The sequence below is a fragment of the Ochotona curzoniae genome, unplaced genomic scaffold (assembly GCF_017591425.1).
Source record: "Ochotona curzoniae isolate NIBS_2020 unplaced genomic scaffold, NIBS_Ocur_1.0 contig_3819, whole genome shotgun sequence".
Lineage (NCBI taxonomy): Eukaryota > Metazoa > Chordata > Mammalia > Lagomorpha > Ochotonidae > Ochotona > Ochotona curzoniae.
This window is the reverse complement of record NW_024466004.1, coordinates 7,154,840-7,177,046: the sequence shown is the minus strand read 5'-3', so window position 1 is coordinate 7,177,046 and position 22,207 is coordinate 7,154,840. Positions and strand designations below refer to the sequence as shown.

At 41.9% G+C, this 22,207-nt stretch overlaps 1 protein-coding gene across 1 annotated transcript in view; it reads left to right on the top strand.

The window, feature by feature from the left end:
* Positions 1-21,471, top strand: part of MED20 (mediator complex subunit 20) — a 41,847-nt gene extending 20,376 nt beyond the window's left edge. Inside the window, exon 5 of the transcript XR_005884199.1 lies at positions 21,391-21,471. The gene's annotated coding sequence lies outside the window, so the exon portion shown is untranslated. The remainder of the gene's footprint in view (positions 1-21,390) is intronic.
* The last annotated feature ends 736 nt before the right edge of the window (positions 21,472-22,207 follow it).

The window sequence follows — 22,207 nt, the reverse complement described above, 5'->3', positions numbered from 1 at the left end:
GGAGGTGGGGGGGGACACTCAAAAGTGAGTGGGGCGGGCGAGGGCGGGAGACAGGAAAGCAATTCTTTGTTGGGAGCTGTGTGTTGAAACTGTGAGTCCTTTTGTCCCTAAAAGTAGAAAATTCCAAGAACTGCTTTTCTGCCTTCCAGGAATCTTGGATTCGTTTCCACCTTGCATAGCTTTTGATTTGACTTTCACGTCCACTTTAAAACCGTGAGACCCATTTTGATTTGATTTTGTGCCTCTGTGACGGTTAACAGAGTCCAGCTTGCATGCTGAAATCCACTGCTTCTCTCCAGTATTGTAATAGAAGGAAAACGGGCTGTGTGTGTCCTCACAGGGTACCTGTCTAGGGTGATAGTTGGGGTATTTTAGCGGCATTGTACCTGACAGGCGCCCAGGCCGGGTACTTTTTAGCAACAGCATTTTCATTTTCCACGGAGATCATACTTTTGTTGGGATAGGGAAACATGAGAATCTTTTTTGTTTTGATTAATCGGCCAGGTTTCTGCTGAATTGTTTGCAGTGACTGGAGAATACTGAAAACTCATTTCAGAAAAAGGGAATAACCAACCAGGGAAGTTTACTGGGGCAGAGATTTAAATCAGGGCTGGGAGGGTGTTGAGTTCCTCAGCCGCCGTTAGCTTTGTGTGGGACTTTTCATCCTATACTAGAATTAACAGAATGGAATTACGATAGGGAAAATTGTGGACTAGGTGGGAATTTTAGAGGGCTGGACTTGTCTTTTAGGTGAAGTAATGAATTTGCGGTTAATTTTTATGAGAAATCCCTCTAAGATTGCAAACCTTGTGCAAGTGGAGCCTGGACAGCTCCGCTGCTTCTCCTTGTTTTTATGGTTGTGAATAAAGAAGGCTGTACTAATGTTAGTGCTAATATTCTAGAAGCATTTTGATATTTAGGACACCTGGAAATTAAAAGAAAGATAAGAAATTCGGACAACATTTGGGTTATTCTTACCTGGAATTTAGTTTTAATGGTTTTTGTTCTGAAGCCTTTACCTTTAGCTGAGAACATTACTTTTCATTTGAAGGAGACAAAGGAGAACCTATAACTAGGTACAGAACGTGCTGCTCCCGAGGACCTAACTTGGGATTATTTCATTAGTTCATATGCCTTGTATAAATTCTGTTTTGTGAGCATGTGTGTCGATAACAAAGTTAGGTTTGCAGTGTAGTTGGCAAAGATTTGGATTTTGATTTGTGAGTATCAGAAACACTGGTTATTAATTTTTGTGTGTGTGAGTAATTGAAAATTTTAGTGAATTTTGGATTAAGGTGCTGACTGTGTTCATGGCATAGCATTCATTCATGATCTGTGTCACAGATTCTGTGAAGTGTTCAGGACAACCAGATTCATTTAGACATTTAGCAGAAAATTATTTTTAAAATTAGTAGTTTTGCTGCTGTATTTTAAAAGGATTAACCTAAAAATGCTAACTTTCAAACTTTCAAGATGAACAGTAACTTTAATGCGAGACACCTGCTCCTGGGAAATGTGTGTGCATTACTCCCTTTGTGGACGTGCTGGGCTGACATGGTAGTAGATTGTACTTCATATGTGTGGTATCGCCATTTTAAATAAGGTACTTGTTTTGAAGTTGATATCTCTAAATAATTAATATTGGGTAAAAAGAAACTTTGCGACCATCCAAAAGAGATTGGGTCCTGCCTGCTTGTTCTGTCTGATTATTCCACTGATTAAAGTTACGAATGGTTAGCTCTCAGCTGATGTTCCTAAATCTGAAAATGTGTATCATTCTTTCGTTCAGATAATACCGTTTCTCCTTAAAGACTCGAATCACAAAACTATGTTTTCATTTGTAGATGAAGTAAAAATCTACCCAAAGTAATTTAATCTTGTCTGAAATCTTATGGGCGAAGCAAAAGACCTTTCAGTATATCCTCGCACATGTGGATGGGCAGGCTGTACATAATTCAGTGCTGCTGGGGGAATCATGGAGTGTTTGGATGGAAACAGACCTTGGCAGGGTCTCTCGTTTACCTTGCAGCGTGGGTCAGTATCATGCCTAAATCATCCCAGGTAGATAAGTTTATCCTGATTTCTTATAAATCTTCAGTTGAAAATGTGGCAGCCTTTATGGGAAGCCATTCTTTGTCAGAAAAGTTTGTCTTCTTCCAGGAGCACTCACACAATGCTTTGTCTGTATTTGTTACCTCTTCCTCCATTTTCAATTATTGAGTGAAAACAAAAAAAACCCACTTACATTGGTGTTGGTAAGACAGTAGTTCTTTTTAAACTTGATAGCAAATGCTGTGTTTTATTTGAGGCACTGTTGAAATACTTTTGCAAATTGTAATTTATTTACTCCTTACAGCAGTCCTAGGAGGTAAGCCCTATCACTATTCTCCCTCCCCTTTTTTTAGATTTATTTTGATTTTGTTGGAAAGGCAGATTTACACAGAGGAGGGACAGAGAAATGTTCCATCTGCTGGTTCACTCCCCTAAATGGTTGCAACATCTGCAGCTGAGCTGCAAAGCTAGGAGCCAGAAGCTTCTTCTGGGTCTCCCATGGAAGTACAGGATCTCAAGGCTTTGGGCCATCCTCTGCTGCTTTTCCAGGTCACGAGCAGGGACCTGGATGGGAAGTGGAGCAAATGAGGACATGATCTGGCACACATATGGAATGCCAGCACTTGGAAGTAGAGGCTAGCCAATTGAGCTAATTGAGCACGTCCCACAGCAGGCAGTTCTCTAAGCAGTGAACCAAGTGCTTACTTTCCACATGACATCTTAACCACTGCACCAAATTCCAGCCCCTATGCTCAGGCGTTTTTACAGCTCCTTGTTTTATAGTTGATAATTTTTTTTTTCATTTTGTTTTATTTGAAAGACTTACAGAGCAAGGGAGAGACAGGTTCCATCTGTCACCTCTTCAAGTGGCCACAGTGGCTGCGGCAGGAGAAAGCTAGGAGCCTGGAGCTCCCTTAGGGTCTCCCTTGTGAGTTGTAGGGGGCCAAGCACCTGGACCGTCCTCTGCTACTTTCCAAGGTGCCTTAGCAAACAACAGGGCAGGGTGTGGTAGGCAGCAGTTTGACCACCACAATATCAGTTCCTAGACATTTTTTTAAAAGTCAGAGTTATAGAGAAGGCAAGATAGAAAATTCTTTCATCTGCTAGTTCACTCTCAAAACATCTATGATGGCCAGAGCGGTTTCTGGGTATCCTGTGGGGGTGTAGGAGCCCAAGGTCTTGGGATGTTTTTTTCTGCTTTCCCAGGGGCATTAGCAAGGGGACAGATTGGAAGTGAAGTAAACAGGTCTTGAACCAGCACCCATATGGGATGCTGGCACACAGATGGAGGCTTATCTTACTATACCATAGCACCTACCCCTTGTATACTTTTTTAAGCTGATGAAAAGTTTCCTTCAAAAGAAAGATAGGAGGCCCAGGAAGGAATAAGATGACCCCAAAAGCTAGAGTTAACAGTTAGGCACATAAAAATATAGGATGCCCAGTTAAATCTGAATTCCATACAAAGTATATCCCAAGTACTTTAAGTGTCCTGTATTTTATGTGCCACCCTCCATTTGGGGGTTCTGTTTATAAAACAGGAGTCCATACCAGCTGTCACATTTCAATACTCGCAGTTCTCCCAGAGCCAAGAATGAGTGGAGAAAGGCTTGGAACATGAGAGCCTGTCACTCGCCAAGCAGACCAGGGGTTTAGCACACAAGAGAATGGTGGACCAGAAGCTATGGGAAAGTTCTAGTTGGGAAAACCAGCTTGTCAGTGATGGGAAGACTTTTCTGAGCTGCAAATGGGCCACGGCTTGAACATGTAGGCCACTGAGTCCTAGGTCCCTTCCCCGGGCTAAGTCTACCTAACAATCCAACAGCAGGCCGGGGGCCGAGGCCACAGCTGTCCACCAGGTGCCTGTGCACACAGCAGTTGATAATTTTTTTTTTGTATGAATAGTGCTACTTTTTTGGTCAGGTATTAACTCAGTAGTACATACAGTCATTATTTTATTCTAGAAGTAGAACTCTACTTCTAGAATGGTATCCTAACCTTGGTGGGAATGGTATTCTAATCTTGACATTTTGCAGGGAGAGTCTGTGCTGTGGTATTACTTCTGCTTGAGTGTTGTGAGGCTAGCCCTCTGTAGTACTGCTTAGTTCATCCTCTTTGCGGACTGTTTGCCAATCCTTAAGGTTATCCCTTTGGTCGTGTTAATAGATTCAGTTAATAGCTCATTTCCTCTCTGGACAGTTTTCCTCCCAGTTCCTGGAACAAACAACATAAGGGTTTTGTATAATGCAAAGATTACATCACAGGTCTTAGATGTTTCTATCTTTATCATTTCAAAATTGTATCTGTAAAATAAAACGACCCCAGAACAATTTAAAAATAGCTTACTATATTGCAGATCATGTGTCTACCTTTCTAGCTAGTCAGAGGCACTGAATGTGTTATAGGCTGTAAGAGGTTTGCAGTTGGAAGATTATTGCTGCTTGAAAACACCCCCCCCCCCCCAAAAGGAGCAAAACCTAACCTTGGGAATCAGCAGCAGCAGGGACTTGAACCTGCACTCCAGTCTGGAATGGCAGCATTGCGAGCAGTAGGATCAACCTACCATATTGCAATATTAGCCCAGTGATTTTTTCCCCCCAATTTTCCAGGCTTAAAAAAAAGAAAAAGTTACAGAAATGATACAAGTATTCATCAGTTGTTTTCATTTGGTTCATTTGCTGTATCATTTTCTCTCACTTCAGTATTTTGAAACAAGTGAAATGAAAGAAAATGCATGGGAAGACCTTAGTTGCTATTTTTTTTTTCAAAGAGTGAAGAATCAGAAAGTGACTGATACTCTTTTTTAAAATAATATGAATATTTACTCTTTTTAAAAAAAATGTATTTCTTTTATTGGAAAGTCAGATATACAGAGAGGAGAAGAGACAGGGAGGAAGATCTTCTGTCTAATGGTTCATTCCCCAAGTGACTGCAATGGTTGAAGCTAAACCAATCCAAAGCCAGGAGCTGCTTCCAGGTCTCCCACGTGGGTGCAGGGTCCCAAGGCTTTGGGCTCTCCTAGACTGCTTTCCCAGGCCACAAGCAGGGAGCAGGATGGGAAGTAGAGTAGCCGAGATTAGAACTGGTGTACATATGGGATCCTGGAGCGTTCAAAGAGAGGACTTTTTTTTTAAGATTTGTTTATTTTATTACAAAGTCAGATATACAGAGAGGAAGATCTTCTGTCTGATGATTCACTCCCCAAGTGAGCACAATGGCTGTTGCCTTTCCGAAGCTGGGAACCAGGAACCTCTTCTGGGTCTCCCACGTGGGTGCAGGGTCCCAAAGTTTTGGGCCATCCTCGACTGCCTTCCCAGGCTACAAGCAGGGAGCTGGATGGGAAGTGGAGCTGCCGAGATTAGAACTGGCGCCCGTATGGGATCCCGGGGCATTCAAGGCGAGAACTTTAGCCACTAGGCTACACCCTCAGTCCCCCAAAGTGAGGACTTTAGCCACTAGGCCACTGTGCTGATGTTCCCCCACCCCACATACTTGATTTTAATCAAGCACTTGAAGCAAAGCAATCTTGAGATTGGATTTAGAGTGGTTTTGTGATTTGCCATCTTTCAACAGGATCTGAAAAAAAATTCCTTTACTTGTGAATGAGGAGTTTATAGACCTCCCATCAGCAGGAAGCATGTGGTCATATGCCCCTGTGGGGGCCACCTGCATCCCACCAGCCCATGTGGGGTGCTCCCAGTTAGGCCATCCTGAGGACGTGCTAGCTGTCTGTGAGGTGTAGGTCTTACTGTATGAGAAACAGGAGCCCCGGTTCTTTCCAACACATGCCAAGAAGGTTTTAGAGGAAACAACATATTTTAAGGTCTTTAGATCTTTTCAAAGAGCTTGAAAAGATCAAAGTACAAAATATCTTGCTGTTAAGAACATTGGCTGGGATTACTACAGTAGGAGTGCCTTTTGTTGAAGGCCTGAGTAACCATATTGTAACATTCTATTAACTCCGGCCTAAATGATCCTCAGTTTTGGGAGTCTTCATTTGTTAATACAAGGAAGTTGAACTCACCTTCCTATCGCCATTCATCCCCAGTCTTCATTGAATGATCATCTAGCCACTTAATATAAATGTAATCTGCAGAAGGGGCGGCCAAGGTTTAAGTGAAGGAAATACTAGCTGAATTCTGATAAATATAAAATATAGTGCTTATGGGCTTCTCTCCTCGCCCACTACACTGCACTTTTAAGTGGTTATCAAAGCTATGAAGTGTAACTCCTTATTCAAGTTCACTGTAATAATTAAAAATCTTCCCTTTCACAAGGACGAGAGAAAAATTGCAAAATTTTTGGCAAGCATTATTTCCAGTCATGCTTTATTGTGTCTGAGACATGGGACTTTTTCAAGACTCTGATATGGTGACTTTCCCACTGCTATGTTAACAGAAGCTGCAAGCAAGGCCTGCTTCTGAACTTGCCGGGACTGTTTTTATTACATGTCAAGTTGTAAACAGCGTTGGGTGACAGGTATTTTCTCTCTTTGTCTTCTGTTGAGCTAATTAGTCATTTACACTCTGGTAGCATCCCTTCCAGCCTTGCTGCTATGTGAAAATGCCTGCTATTTTGTGCTTTTCTTGTAGCCAGGGCTGGCACACGATTGGGGGGCCAGATGTTGGTTAGCACATCAGAAGGCTCAGGGACATTTGTGGACTGTGTGTGTGTGTTTTTTTTTTAAATGGAGACTCTAAGATGGACTATGTCAACTAGAGGATTCCTCAGTGACCTCAGTATGCTTGGAATGGCGAGATTGGCAGCAATTCGTAACTGTTGGAGTATCAAAACCACTTGAGCAAGACCCTCGGAATATGCCCCACATCGGGGACCTGGGATGGGTGGGAGGCTGGGTGGGGCTTCTCCCTTTATCTCCTCCTTTACCCCAGAAACAGGAAAAAAAAAGTGGAAATGATAGTCTTACCCAACTTTCCTGTAGTCTTTGAACCTTTGTGCCCTAATTAACTAATTAACTATGTAAAGATTGTCAAAAATAAAAATTTTAAAAATGAAAAGTTTATTTTTATTGGAAAGTCAGGTATATAGAGAGGAAGAGAGACAGGAAGATCTTCCGTCCGTTGATTCATTCCCCAAGCAGCCACAGAGGCCAGAGCTGTGCTGATCCGAAGCCTGGATCCTGGAGCCTCTTCCAGGTCTCCCACGCCGGTGCAGGGTCCAAGGCTTTGGTCTGTCCTCGGCTGCCTTCCCAGGCCACAAGCAGGGAGCTGGATGGGAAGTGGGGCTAATGGAGTGTGCAAGGCAAGAACTTTAGGTGCTAGGCTACCACACTGGGCCCTGGGCTATGTTTTAAGAATGTGCTCTCAAGGCTTTTGTATAAGTTGTTCCCCTTCCCCATCAACTGCCTCCTCGTTTCAAGTTGGAGTGTGGTAACCTTCTGTCACCCAGCGCTACTGTCCTTGATTCAGTTTGGAATTGTTTTCTGTTCTGTCCACCACCCCAGCGTACTCTACCCCCACTCCTGTGGTGTGGGATTTGGGGAAGATTAGCAGGGTTCACTGCTACCACCCACTGTGGGCTAGGAAGCCGCAGTCATTGTGCATGGAAAGCAGCCCAGCCTTGCTTGCCTCTCCTGAGGGACAGGAGGGCAGCCGCTTTGTTAGTGAGTTAGGAGGATCTTGCCTGTGACGGTTGCCTCTCCCCAGAGGAAGGATGAGCTCTGCCACTGTTGTCGGCTACTTCAGAATGCAGAGTGGCCAGAAAGTGAGTCGAAGCCTGGCTTTAACATTTTGTCAGTTGGGCTTCCACTCTCTCCTACCTGGTCTATGTCTCTGATGTGAGGAGGATGTGCAGGATCTGTCATGTGTTCCCATGGATGGGCCAGTGTGACTTTGAAATAAAATCTCAAGCATTAGTTTGCTTTATAAATCTAAATTTCAGCTGAAAATATAAGGAAGTATAGCTAAAGATTTACTGATTTGTCAGCTTTGACAAGCCAAAAACCTTTCTAGCCTAGCCAGATGATTTGTGATATTTTTGCAGTTCTGGATACTAATTTATCAGGATGATAAGGTCAGAGTTCCTCTTAGGGCTAATTAGATTCTCCCTGAGAAAAATTGTCACCTGAAAGTGGCCACAAAGAGAATTGGGTAAGAAAGTGTGAGACTAGCTCTCCATTGGCTGTCGTTGCTGAGAACAGTGCTTGTGGGCTTGTGGTGACATTGATCTGCATTCGTAAACAGAAGTTGGCTTACTCGTGTATGAATTCATAAACTAGGTGAAGCTGTACCATTTTTTTTTATAAACTATCTTGAACATCCCCACAAACGGCCATTGCTAACATTTCTTTCTCTTTCCTGTTTCTGTGTCCTTATGCAACACCTATACCAAGTGTCTTAATTATATCAGATGCTCATAGTGAGAACCTGATTGCCTAGTTGTAATTTAACATCTAAAAGTAGCAAAAGATCAAATTAATAAATATTGAATATGGAAAAGTAAAGTGGCAATAAAGTGATAGGATTAAAGGGCCCAGTGTGATGGCCTAGCAGCTAAAGTCCTCACCTTGAACGTGCCAGGATCCCATATGGACGCCGGTTCTAATCCCAGAAGCTCCACTTCCCATCCAGCTCTCTGCTTGTGGCCTGGGAAAGCAGTCGAGGATGGCCCAAAGCCTTGGGACCCTGCACTGGCGTGGGAGACCTGGAGGAAGTTCCTGGCTCCTGGCTTCTGATTGGCTCAATTCCAGCCATTGCAGCCACTTAGGGAGTGAATCATCACATGGAAAATCTTCCTCCCTGTCTCTCCTCCTCTCTGTGTATCTGACTTTCTAATAAAAATAAATAAATCTTTAAAAAAAAGTGAACCGATTAGAATCATAAGCAAAGATGAGAAATCATAGGACAGCAGAATTGAATGTGCCTTTAAAAAGGAAATGTGTCTACAATGTAAGGCATAGCTTGACGGTCTTATAGTAGTGCATTTCAAGCAAAAGTTAAAGTGTTCCTTCATGAAGAATAGATTCTTTTGTGGTTAGCTTCGCTGTCATCTCCATGTCCAAATTTAAATTGGTTAAATGCTACCAGTCTTCTACTTATACTTTTAATGTAGTTCTTGATTTTTTCCCTCCATCTGCAGTTAAGGTTAGCCTATAGCTAATAATAAATTAATCTATTTGAGCTATAAAATCAGTAATCTTAGTCACTTAAATAAGTATAAAATAAAGCATATAATCACTACTTTTACCTATTGGATTGACAAAGATTGATAAAGTCAATGATAGCCAGTAGTAGATGGATAGCTGGAACTCTCACATACTGTAGTAGGCAGGAATGTAAGTTTTCTTAGAGGCAAGTTTGGCACTGTCTGTTGGAATTTAAAATGTGTGTACCTTGGGTCTGGCACAGTGGCCCAGCAGCTAAAGTTCTTGTCTTGAATGCACCGGGAACCTGTATGGGCACCAGTTCTAATCCCGGCAGCTCCACTTCCCATCCAGCTCCCTGCTTGTGGCCTGGGAAGGCAGCCAAGGACGGCCCAAAACTTTGGGACTCTGCGTCTGCGTGGGAGACCCAGAAGAGCTCCTGGCTCCTGGCTTCAGATTGGCTCAGCTCCAGCCATTGTGGCCTCTTGGAGAGTGAATCAAAAGATGGAAGATCTTCCTCTCTATCTCTCCTTTTCTCTGTATATCTGCCTTTTCAATAAAAATACATAAATCTTTAAAAAAATGTATGTACCTTGAGACCCTGCAATTCCATGTCTTAGCATTGTTGCTTTAGGGGAAAAAATGAAGGTTTGCCATTTAGGACTTAAGGATGAATAATATATGATAGGTTCACATAGTGGAATACCATTTATCTGTTAAGAATACATTGGCTATCTTTACTGATGTGGAAATATGTCTGTTGTTAAGTTATAGAAAAAGTCATGTTATGGAATAGTATGTTTAAAATATTATTTTAGGGGGGTGGTTGGTGTTGTGGCACAGTGAGTTAAGCCATGGCTTGGGAAACTGACATCTTAAATCCCAGTGTGGGTTCAAGGCTGGGCTCCTCTGTTTCTCATCTTACTCCGTGCTGATACATCTGGGAAGGCAGCAGATGATAACTTGAGTTATTTTTTTTTTAACTTTTAAATATAAAAAAATTGTTTGATGTTGTTTACATAGTTGAGAAGGATACAGCCCGCGTGGACCACTGATTAGGGTGGGAAGGGTTGAGGAATAAGGGAAAGTGGATGAAACGATCATTTCCAATTTTTATTTCTTCTTCCTGTATATAGAGCAAAGGGAAAGAGAAAAGAAGAGGGCAACTTCCAGTAGCCTAACCCTATCAGTATCCGGGGATGGGGTCAGCTGCTCGATGTCCTCCTAAGGTCCCCAATGTGGAGCATGTTCCAAGGGTACTGCTTATTAGTTTCAATAGTTCTGAAATGCTGTTGATTTCATTGCTCCAAGGATGAGGAAATCCTTCCAAGGTCCATGGGCTGACACAGTCCACCTTAGAGTCTCCATTCTCCAGATACTTGCTGTCAAGGCTTGGCCAAGAGGGCTGTCCAGTTTCTTCTGCCCTCCATGGTACTACACAGCCTCTGCAGGCCTCAATGAACTGTGATGTCCCCCATGTGCATCTGGGCATAACGCTGAATGCACAGGCTTCAACAACCAACGAGGCCCAATTCTGACACATGCACTCCCTGGTCAGATCACAGATCCTGTGATTTTTTTTTCCCCCTAGTTGGAGGTTTTTTTTTTAGTCCAGTGGTTCAGTGGGGGTCCTCAAAGAACCTTGCAAGAGGTTACCCCAGACCTGATTCCCGTGTGTACCAGCCAGCGCAGGGTCTGACTCAGACCTTCACCCACATTAGCCTTCACACACACTGGTGGTTGCAGTCATCTCGTCAGTTCTGTCCCCAGCCCCATCTCATGTGCAAATAAAAGGATGCTGCAGCCCAGCCCAACCCTGAACACCCCACACATGGCTGTCAAAAATGCCAGCAGGAACTGCAGCCTAGTCGGAGTGGTCCCCAATAACCCTCCCCAGGCCTGTCCCCAGTCTCGGTTCCTACACGTGCTGGTATGGGTAGCAGACTGATCCAGTCTGTCCCAGCTTTTGAATACATCATTGAGTGCTGCAGCCTAGCTCAGTCCAACTGACCCTACTGTGCAGCCCACATTTATGTCCAGCCAAGACCTGGTTCTCATGCTCAGCAGTGGGAGCTGAAACTTATCAGAGAGGGAATGACCTGAGTGCTTGGGCCCCTGCCATCCATGTAGGAGACCCAGTTGGAGCTCCTGGCTCCTGGCTTCAGCCTAGCCCAGCCTCAGCCATTATGACCATTTAGGGAGTAAAGTAGTGGATGGAAGATCTGTCACTCTTTCTGTATCTTTCCCTTTACCCTCTAATTCTGCCTTTCCATATAAAGAAAAAAGAAGCAGAACAGCTGGGACTCAAATCTGCTGGCATTGGAGATGGCAGTTTAACTCCCTGTGTCACAACACTGGCTCCTCAAATGTCGTTTTTTTTTTTTTTTTTAAAGATTTGTTTTTATTTCAAAGACAGAATTACAGAGAGAAAGAGGGAAAAACAAACATCTTCTATCTGCTGGTCCGCTCCCCAAATGGCTGACATCCTGGAGCTTTTCTGAGTCGCCCACATGGGAGTGCATGGGCCCAAGGACTTAGGCCATCACCCACTGCTTTCACTGGTCCAGCAGGGAGCTTAACCAGAAACAGAGCTGCCAGCTTTGCCTGTCCTACCACAGCACCAGTACTCAAGTGTTCACTTTTCACTCCAGCTATTCATTATCTATAGTGTTTAATTTTTGAAAGTATGTAACAATAGATCAGTTTAACTGAGAACATTTTTTATGAAAGAATATTTTGTAATAAGGGAGGAGGAGGTTAGCCTAAAGAGAAAACTGTTTCATTCATGAGATATTTGAATACAAAATGAAGTTTGAGCTAGGGTTAGTTGGTGGAGCTTCAAAATCAATGGTGTACAGGCTGGCATGTGGCGTAGTAAGGGAAGCCAGTGTGTGTCCCAGCTGTCCCACTCTGCTCCAGCTCCCTGCTTATGACTTGGGGAAGCAGTGCATGGGCCCCTGCACCCATGTGGGAGACTCAGAAGAAGCTCCTGGCTCTGGCCTCTGATCAGTTCAGCTCTGACCATTGCAACCATTTGGGGAGTCTAGCAGCAGACAGAAGACCCCTCTCACTGTCTCTCCTCTCTCTGCTACTGTGTCTTTCAGATAAAAATAAATCTTAAAAAAGTCAACAATGAAGAACATATATTTGATTTGAAAGACGATCTGTAAAATGGAGATGATAATATTACCTAGTTGTTATAAGTACTAAAAAGCACCTAAGTGCTTGGTATGAGTTCTTTTGTAAACCCGTATAAATCAGGGTGTTGTCTCTTACATGTAGTGGTGATTGCACAGACCTCATAGAAAGAGGTGTTTTCAGTGGGGGTAATGGTTGACCCAATCCTTCCTGTGCTTCACTTTTGATCCTTTTACCCATTGATGCCTACTATCAAAATCTGAAGTACTATGGGCAGGCATTGAGCACAGCAGCGGACTTGCTGCACATCACAGTACCCTGCTTCTTGGCGCTGGAGCCAGCTTCCAGCTAATGTGTACCCTGAGAGGCGGCAGATGATAGCTCAAGTATTTGGATTCTTGCCACCTCCATGAGATGAGTTCTGGCCTCCTTGCTTCGGCCTATCCAAGCCCTGGTTATTGTGGGCATTTGGAGACTGAACCCGCAGATGGAACAACTTTCTCTGTCTCTCTGCCTTTAAAAAGGAAAAAAAAGTTTTCAAAGTTAAAAAAAAATCTGACGTGCTGTCATGTATACTAATTAACATTATTTAAGATGTGTGGCATTTCATTCTGAGACATTAAAAAGGGAGGGACAGTTAATTCCTTTTTTTAAAATGTCATTTTCTGTGCCTAGGGGATATGAAATACACGTCACTTGCAGTGAATGTGTTAGTAAGTTTTTGTTAGCAGTGTGGCGTAATGAGCATATTAGCTACAGCAGCTCCACTGGCAGCCTGCAGTCTGTTTGTGAAATCCTTTAGAGCACAGACAATCTGGTGAAAAGTATCTGAGTAGTTGAAATGTATTGGAGATGGTTAGATTACATAGAACAAATAAAACAGAAAAACCTCTCCATCAAAAAGTAATGTTGCAACACTTAGAGCCTCAAGAAAAGTTGTTTTACCTGGGCTGTGACAGTGGTTTATACAGGAGTTTGCAGTTCTTTTGGTATTTTTGACTCATCATTTAAAGAATTTCTAGATATATTTACAGTTCATGAAACCATTTTTAAGTTATTATTTTATTTTGATAATCTTTACGTAGCTGATAAGGGCACAAATGATCAAGGGCTACAGGAAAGTGGATACATGAAATCATTTTTATGAAAATATTTTAAGAGTGCTGAGTTTCTGGGACAGGTGCTTGGTGTAGCGGTGGACCCCACCTTGGGATGCCCACATCACATACTGGATTTCAGCTCCCAGTTCCACTGCCGTTTCTAGTTTCCTGCTAAGGTGCGTGCTGGGAGGCAGCAGTGAATGGCTCAGAACTGTCACTGCTCCATGTGGGAGGCCTGGATTGAGTTCTTGGCTTATGACTTCAGCCTGGCTCAGCTTTAATGCAGAGGAGTTGAACCAATGAAGGGGAACTCTTTGTCCATCTGTCCCTCTCTCTGCCTTTCAAATCAATATAGTCAATAACTATTAAAAGTTATGAGTTTATTGCTTTTAAATCCGTATATATGTTTATATTTTAATTATTTCTGTCTTGCACCTTCGATTAAAATGTTATCATGAAGAAATTTTTAAAAGATTTATTTATTCTGATTTATTTGTCTTTATTGTGAAGTCAGGATACACAAAGGAGGAACAACAAAGAGAAATGTCTTCCGTCTGATGATTCACTCCCCAAGTAACTACAACGCCACAGCTGAGCCTATCCGAAGCCAGGAGCCCAGGACTTCTTTCAGGACTCACACATGGGTGCAGGGTTCCAAGGCTTTGGACCATCCTTGACTGCTTTCCCAGGCCACAAGCAGGGAGCTGGATAGGAAGCAGGGCCGCTGGGATTAGAACCAGTGTCCATATGGGATCTTGGCGCGTTCAAGGCAAGGACTTTAACTGCTAGGCTACTTCACCAGGCCCTAACTATTTGTTTTATTGCAAAGTCAGATATTCAGAGAGGAAAAGAGACAGAGAGGAAATCTCCCATCTGTTGATTGACTCCCCTAGTAGATGCAATGGCCAGAGCTGCACAGATCTGAAGGACCCTGGAGTCTCTTCCAGGTCTCTCATGAAGATACAGGGTCCCAAGGCTTCGGCCATCCTGAACTGCTTTCCCAGGCCACGAGCAGGGAACTGGGTGGGAAGCGGGGCTGTCGGGATACGAACTAGCGCCCATATGGGATCTCAATGTGTGCAAGGCAAGGACTTTAGCCACTAGGCGACCGTGCTAGGCCTAAGAAAACTTTTTCTTTAAGCATATTTCTTGGAATGTGAGGTAATCAGTAAATTTTTATTGACGAGATGAATATATTCATAAGTGGAAATGTTCTGACTCTGGATGTCATTCATCCGTGACTTGGGCACGAATTTGTGTACAAATGTTCCTGTGATCAGCACTCATTGCCTTGCTCAGTTTCCTATCCCCTGCTTCGTGCACCTCTCATATATTTCTAATGTATGTCTTTAATTATGCATGTTTTTATAAAATATTTAATAATTTTTACATATTTTTAATTACAAAATTTTTCAGTACATCACACTATTGCAGAAATTAGCTATAGCATTCTGCCTGTAAAATGCTGTAAATCTTACTCTTTTTTTTTTTTTAACTATTTTAAGTAAACAGCACATGTTGAGGTGTATTTATGTTCGATGTAGATGTAGTTCCTTGCTCTGAACTGCAGCACATCCATTCCCATGGCAGTGGACACTAGACTACCAGTGATTGTCCTGTCCGTGTCCCTGATGGCCTGCCCACGAGTGGCCTGTCAGGCTGCTTAATGGTTGCATCAGTGCGCAACTCATGTCCCATTCCTGCAGCTTCCTCAACACTTGGCATTGTCTACATTCTAATTAATAGTGTATCATCTTAATTTTTATTGCAAATGGCTTGTGAGTTATTTCCTTTCTGTGAATTGCAGAAATTTTATTAGACATAGGTATGTATTTATAATTCTTCATTAATTTTGGACCATGCAAACAAATATCATCCTCTGGGGCATCATTTGTTAATTATGTCCGTAGTGTTCTTTATTAAACAGAAATGTTTGCTTTTTAAGTATCTTTTTTAAAAAATGTATTTATTTTTGTTGGAAAGGCTGATTTACAGAGAGAAGGATAGACAGAGCTAAAGATCTTCCATCTGCTGGTTCACTCCCCAAGTGGCTGCAATGGCCGGAGCTGAGCCAGTCCACAGCCAGAAACCAGGAGCTTCTTCCGGTTCTCCCACATGGGTGCAGGGTACCAAGACCTTGGACCATCATTCACTGCTTTTCCTGGCCCCAAGCAGGGAGCCTGATGGGAAGTGGAGCACTGGCGCTTGAAACTAGTGCCCATATTGGATCCCGGTGTGTTAGGCCGAGAATTTAGCCACTGAGCCATTGTGCCAGAGCCGAAATGTTTGATTTTGATGTAGTCAAATCCATAATTTTTTAGTTTTAATATGTCCATCATATGAATGGTTATATGACTTTGATCACGTAAAACATCTTTCCAAATTTCTTTCAGCTTTATGACTGAGATGGTGTGAAAGTGGAAGCTGGCATGTAGACAGAGATCTCCTACCTACTGATTTGCTCCTCCAAAAGTATGCAATAGCTCCTGGCTGAGGCTGACGCTGGGAAGCTGGAACTCAATCCTTCTTTCCTGTGGGTGACAGAAACCTATTGCTGAGCCATCACCACAGCCTCCAAGGTTGCACCAATAGGAAGCTGAAGTCAGGAACAGAGGCAGAGGTTAAACTCAGACTCTGCATTAGAGCTAGGCAAGATAACCCCACTATGCATTAAGTTTTTAATGTTTGTGGAACAGTCTATGATTACAGTGCAACATTTGGACCCAGCGTTATTTTTCCCTGTCCAAAAAGCCTGAATTCCTAAGACTCACTGCACTTCTGGCTGAATTTGATTTGTGGTAACATCTTACATTTCTAACTACACGGTGTCTGTCTCTGTCCCCTGTATGACTGGGCTATTTATCTCAGTTTCCAAATTGCACACAGTGGTTATTGTGGGCATGTTTATTATTGCTGACCCTATTCTCTCAGTGCCAATAGTACTGCCCAGTTATTGTGACACCCTGGTGTCCCCCATATTTCTTGGACATACCTTTTAGGCTATCGCACCAGGCCCCATTTGTTCTTTTATTTAAAAACTGGAGGAATTTCTGGTATGCTTTGTATGTTGTAAGATAGTAATATTTTCTAGGGCCCAGCGGTGTGGCCTAGTGGCAAAAGTCCTCGCCTTGAATGCACCGGGATCCCATATGGGCACCAGTTCTAATCCCGGCAGCACCACTTTCCATCCAGCTCCCTGCTTGTGGCCTGGGAAAGCAGTCGGGCATGGCCCAAGACTTTGGGACCTTGCAGCAGTGTGGGAAACCTGGAGGAGGTTCCTGGTTCCGGGCTTCAGATAGGCACAGCACCGACCATTGCGCTCACTTGGGGAGTGATTCATCGGACGGAAGATCTTCCTTTCTGTCTCTCCTCCTCTCTGTATATCTGACTTTATAATATAAATAAATAAATCTTTTAAAAATAAAATAAAATAAAAAAGATAGTAATATTTTCTCAGACTATAAACCAAATATTTTAAAACATACAACTTGAAAACTGTAGAATCTGTTGTAGTTTTTATTCTGTTCTGATTGGCTTCATTTATGCTGAAGAGCGTAGATTTGGTTTGGTTTAGTTTTAGCTCAGTTTAAGAAAAAATCTCCCCTATTCAGAGATCAATAAATTGTCAAAACATGTCAATATTATCCATTTTCCATGTTTATAGTTCCCCAGATGTTAGAAAACCAAATGTTTAAAATAGGCAATACCTATCTATGAAAACCCAACACTTGATCAACAAGTAAGTATAGTTGTAGCACTCATTAATTCTTAGTAGATGACATTAAACCTGATTAGCAAACTGTGTATGGTACAGAGCCCATTGTGCTATGAAAGGACAATGAAGTATGAATTTTAAAAAGACTTGGAGATAAAGAAAACCCCTTTTCCAGGCTGAGCTTTGGTATGGTCTAGAGAAAGTTGGGCAGCGGCCTGCTACTACTCAAGTGTGCCTGAGCGGCCTGCTACTACTGCTTCCTTCCGCTCTTCAGCACGGGATGAGTTCGTGCGACAAAGGATGCTCCTTGCCTGTGCCAACAGATGGACAATATTTGTGCTTTGTTTTCCTGAAGAACCAAAAAGGTGTTTATGGCCACAGTGCGATATGATCAAGTTGTTCTTTTGATTTTTGTTCAGCATCTGAATGAAAAAGAATTTAATTTTTCAAGTGATTGACATAGCCATCATGTCTGAACTTTTCCTAATAATGTGATATGTTAAAAATCTTTTTTCCAGGGCCGAGCACAGTAGCCTGGCAGCTAAAGTCCTTGCCTTGCACATCCTGGGATCCATATGGGCGCCAGTTCGAATAGCAGCAGTCCTGCTTCCTATCCAACTTCCTACTTGTCGCCTGGGAAAGCAGTTGAGGATGGCCCAAAGCCTTGGGACCCTGCACCAGCGTGGGAGACCTGAATGAAGTTTCTGGCTCCAGGCTTTGGATTGGCTCAGCTCTGGCAGTTGTAGTCATTTGGGGAGTGAATCATCAGACGGAAGATCTTCCTCTCTGTCTCTCCTACTTTCTGTATATCTGCCTTTCTAATAAAAAATAAATAAATCTTTTAAAAAATAAAAAAGCAAAAATATTTTTTCTAGCCTGATGTGATGACATAGTGCCTAATTTAGAATTTAGAACTAATTTAGAATTAAGCACTAGTGCCTATACAGAATTATATGATAAAATTCAAAACTTAAAATAAAAATTAGAAATAAATAAAAATAAAACTTTAAGAGTAAATAGATAAAAAAAAAAAAAAAAGAAAGAAAGAAGAGCATCAGAGACTCAAACCCAGGCACTTGGATATGGAATGTGGGCATCTCAAATTGTGTCCTAACAGCTTTGCCAAAGTCCACCCCCAATATGTAACATTTTAAATTTGTAAGCTGTATTTTTAAAATATTAAAATTACATATATCTGTTTAATAATAAATCTTCTCTAATTATTAGGCTGTAAGCACATTTTTTTAAGATTTATTTTTACTTTCTTTGGAAATGTAAATTTACAGAGACAAATATCTTCTTTCCTATGGTTCACTCCTCATGCAGACACAACATCCAGAGCTGAGCTGATCTGCAGCCAGGGACTAGGAGCTTCTTCCCAGACTTGCACGCAAGTGCAGGGTCCCAAGGCTTGGCCCATCCTCTGCTGCTTTCCCAGGCCACAGTTGGGGAGCTGGATGGAAAATGGAGCAACCAGGACACAAACTGGCATCTGTATGAGACCCTGGTGTGTGCAAGGCAAGGATTTTTCTACTGGGCCATCATGCCAGGCCCTGTCTGAACTATTTTCTATATTTTCCTAATATTAAAATAAGAGAACTTTTAAGTGGTGTCACCTGGTCGTTAGTTTTTCTTAAGCACAAAAACATATATTTGAATCTTAGTTCTGTACTTATTCTCTATAGAATTTACTTGTGCCTGTTCCTTGGCTGTAAAACGAAATAAAGATAATGTCTGCCTCATAGTTGTGAGGATTGAATGTGCTAATACATGGAGCAGCGCTTGGCTGGCACACGTGCAAGGCAGTGTAAGTGTTATTATCATCATTGCTATTATTGTTTGGCTGCATAAGTTGGGTAGGGCGTCCAGCATGAATTTTTCTCCTATTCACATCCCGAAAATTGCACTAACAGTAGGAAGATCAAGGAAGAAAAACAAATCTTTGTTGCCAGGCAATGTGTTAGTATTTTGTCTGCATTCTCATTTAATCCTTACTCCAATACTTGTGGTCAGTTAGAAAACCAAGTCAGAATTTAGTACAATCTGATACTAGAAAATACACTCTGGTGGTAACTGCTCTCTGTCACTCCACATCCCAAGCTGGAGTTCACCAGTTATACCAACAGGTAGGCTTAACATACGTTGTCCTGCCGGTTGGGGGCTTTATTGACCCTGTTATCCACATTTTTTGGTTCCTACTTATTATAGCGATTTCTTTTATGTATGTATAATTCCATTCTCTTCCCATTCAAATGTATATTTCAGTAATTTAAGCGGTAGATGTGGGACCTAGATGAAAAATATTTGTGTAATGCATATTAATTTTTAGATTTCGGCTAACTTACAATTTCCCAGTTTTCAAAATCACTGTTACAGTTATTATTTTCATCATACTTCAAAGTAAGAACTACTTCCTAGCATGTTAAGTCTAAATTCTATTTGGTCACATATCTTACTTCTTTACAGAACTAGATACTGTGATCTGGTTTGGGACATCATTCAAAGTTCTTAAAATAGCTTGGATTTAATGTAATTTAACTTTTGTGTTTTTTACAGCTTTAAAATTGAAACTAGAGACTTCTTTATAGAAAAGTAGAACATTTTGTGACTGTGAAATCCCCCTCCTGTGGTGCTAGCTTAGTTTTCCAAGGTTACCTAGGCTTGGGTTTCTTGATCTTGCAATCTCCTTTGCCTCCTGGGTCTGTGTTTTCTTTCCTTGTGCCACTGATTTGCATCACAGTGCAACCAAATATGAAACTTACATTTTTTTTTTCCCTTTTCTGATTTTCAGAAGGGATCTTTTTTTCTCACAGGGCATTTGTACATTTTTGTATACTGAACTGAAGAAAGGGGGGAGTAGAGGTGGGGTGGGCCTTGCTTTGCATTGATGCAAATAACTTCCATGTAAAGCGTCCCCATTCGTACAATGTTTCCAGACCTCCCTTGACCTGCGAGCTTCACCCCCACCTAATCCCAGCTTTGCTCTATTATACTAACTCTTCTTTTCTTCTCTCTTTTCCCTCTCCTCATCATTCTTCATCCCGTTCCTTTCAGAGATAAAACAACAAATTCTTCCCCTTATCTAAGGCAAAGCAATTTCCCTTTCTTGACAACCATTCTGGTGTCTTGACAGCCATTCTGCAGTGAACCACCCACTCCAAGAGGACTGGGCAGGAGAGTGGGGGGCCTGTCTCAAGGGAACACACTTTCACAAAGAGTTTCTTCCAAGAGGAATTCTTGTGTAAGTTGTTAGGATTATAAAACAGAGCGTTTTCCAACCTGTTCAATGGCAGCTGAAACTACCAATCTCAAGGTTTGTTAAGTCCTGCTTTTCTGCATAAAGTATCTGATACTTAGGAAAAAAGATTGATTTTGTAATTTATCCAAATAATCAACTAGCTATATTTGACTAATGTCTAATGTGCCGCGTGTAAAAGTAGATTGCCTACAGACTGCTTTTAAAGATGCATGCTCTTGTATAACGGTCATTGAACTCGCTCAGCACAGAGAATTCCCAGTGCCATCTTGCATTGTTATGTATTTCCCTTATTCAACTAGAATTTTACCTTTTGATACTCAAGTATTTTTGTTACAACGAATTTGTGAATTTGATATTTTAGGTTTTTTATGACTTTAGGATACATGCAAAGATCATTTGTAATCATTAAACCCTAAAATAAATGCATAGATGCATTTTTTGGAGAATAAACTTTTTTTCTAAGATTTATTTTGTTTTTATTGGAAAGGTGAATATACAGAGAGGAGAGACAGAGAAGAAGATCTTCTGTCTGATGATTCACTCCTCAAGCAGCCACAATGGCTGGAGCTGAGCCAATCTGAAGCCAGGAACCTCTTCCAGTCTCCCACGTGGGTGCAGGGTCCCAAAGCTTTGGGCTGTTCTCAACTGCTTTCCCAGGCCACAAGCAGAGAGCTGCATGGGAAGTAGGGCTTCTGGGATTAGAACCGGCACTCCTATGGGACCCCAGAATGTGCAAAGTGAGGACCTTAACCACTATGCCATCGTGCCAGGCCCTGAAGAATAAACTTTTAATACTTCCGTTTATGCATTAGTCTACTCATGGTAATTGAATCTTTGCTATTTGCTTCAAAACAACAATAAAGCTTTTTTTTTCTCCCCACATGTTTTACTTTTGCTTTGAGGACTTGCAAGGCACTTACTGCATTGTGATTTACTAATTATTTTCCGGATTTATATAGAAAATTCACAGACTTGTTTTTTTCTTGCCATGTATTAGCTCAAGCTTACAAATTGCTTCCCTTAGGTATTAGAGAAGAAGAAACCTAACAGATGGCTGTGGAGTAGAATGGAAGAAGACAGAAAAAACTTGTTTAATGGGTAAGAGATAAAACCACAATAAAATATTAATGGGAACTAGTCATAGGTAATGTTCTCTATGGCCGGGCTGTAATATCTTAGCCCTGTTCTGAACTTTTATCACCTACTTTTGTTTTACCCTTGTGAGCTTTTTGGTGTCATGAATTATGCTACGAAGGGAACACAGCTGTTTTTATACGTGGAGACCAGCAAATGTGCTAAAACACATCTAGGAAGTGTCTGGAAGCTTGCTGGAGGTTGGCTAGAGACCCTGTCTGTCATGACCTGTGGAGAGGAATGCTCCACCCCGTTTTCTGCAAACACTCAGCTGCTTTCATGTTGGGTTCGCTGTGGGGATCCTGTTCATTTGAGCAAGTGCAGAGGTGGTAATCAAGCAGTTTCACAGGAACTCAAAGACTTAAGTTTATGAATTATAAAAAAAAGTTTAGTCATGGTAAATCCATATTCTTGTTCTCAGTAATTCAAACATTATGGAAAGCCAAAACTGTCTCGTTGAATCTTAGTCCCCCAGAGTCGATATGACATATATTTGTACAGCTGCCTTCTTTGCAAAGTGATGAAAAATGTGAACTTTGAAGCCAGGATGGATTTGATCAATCACTATCAATATCTGAGTGTGTTAGTCTCTCTATGGCCAATTCCTTGAAAATAAGGTAGGGACATTAAAATGCCTATCTTATATTGATGTTGAGAATTAATAATAGTAATGTTCTCAAATGTTAGCTATAATTTGCATATCTATC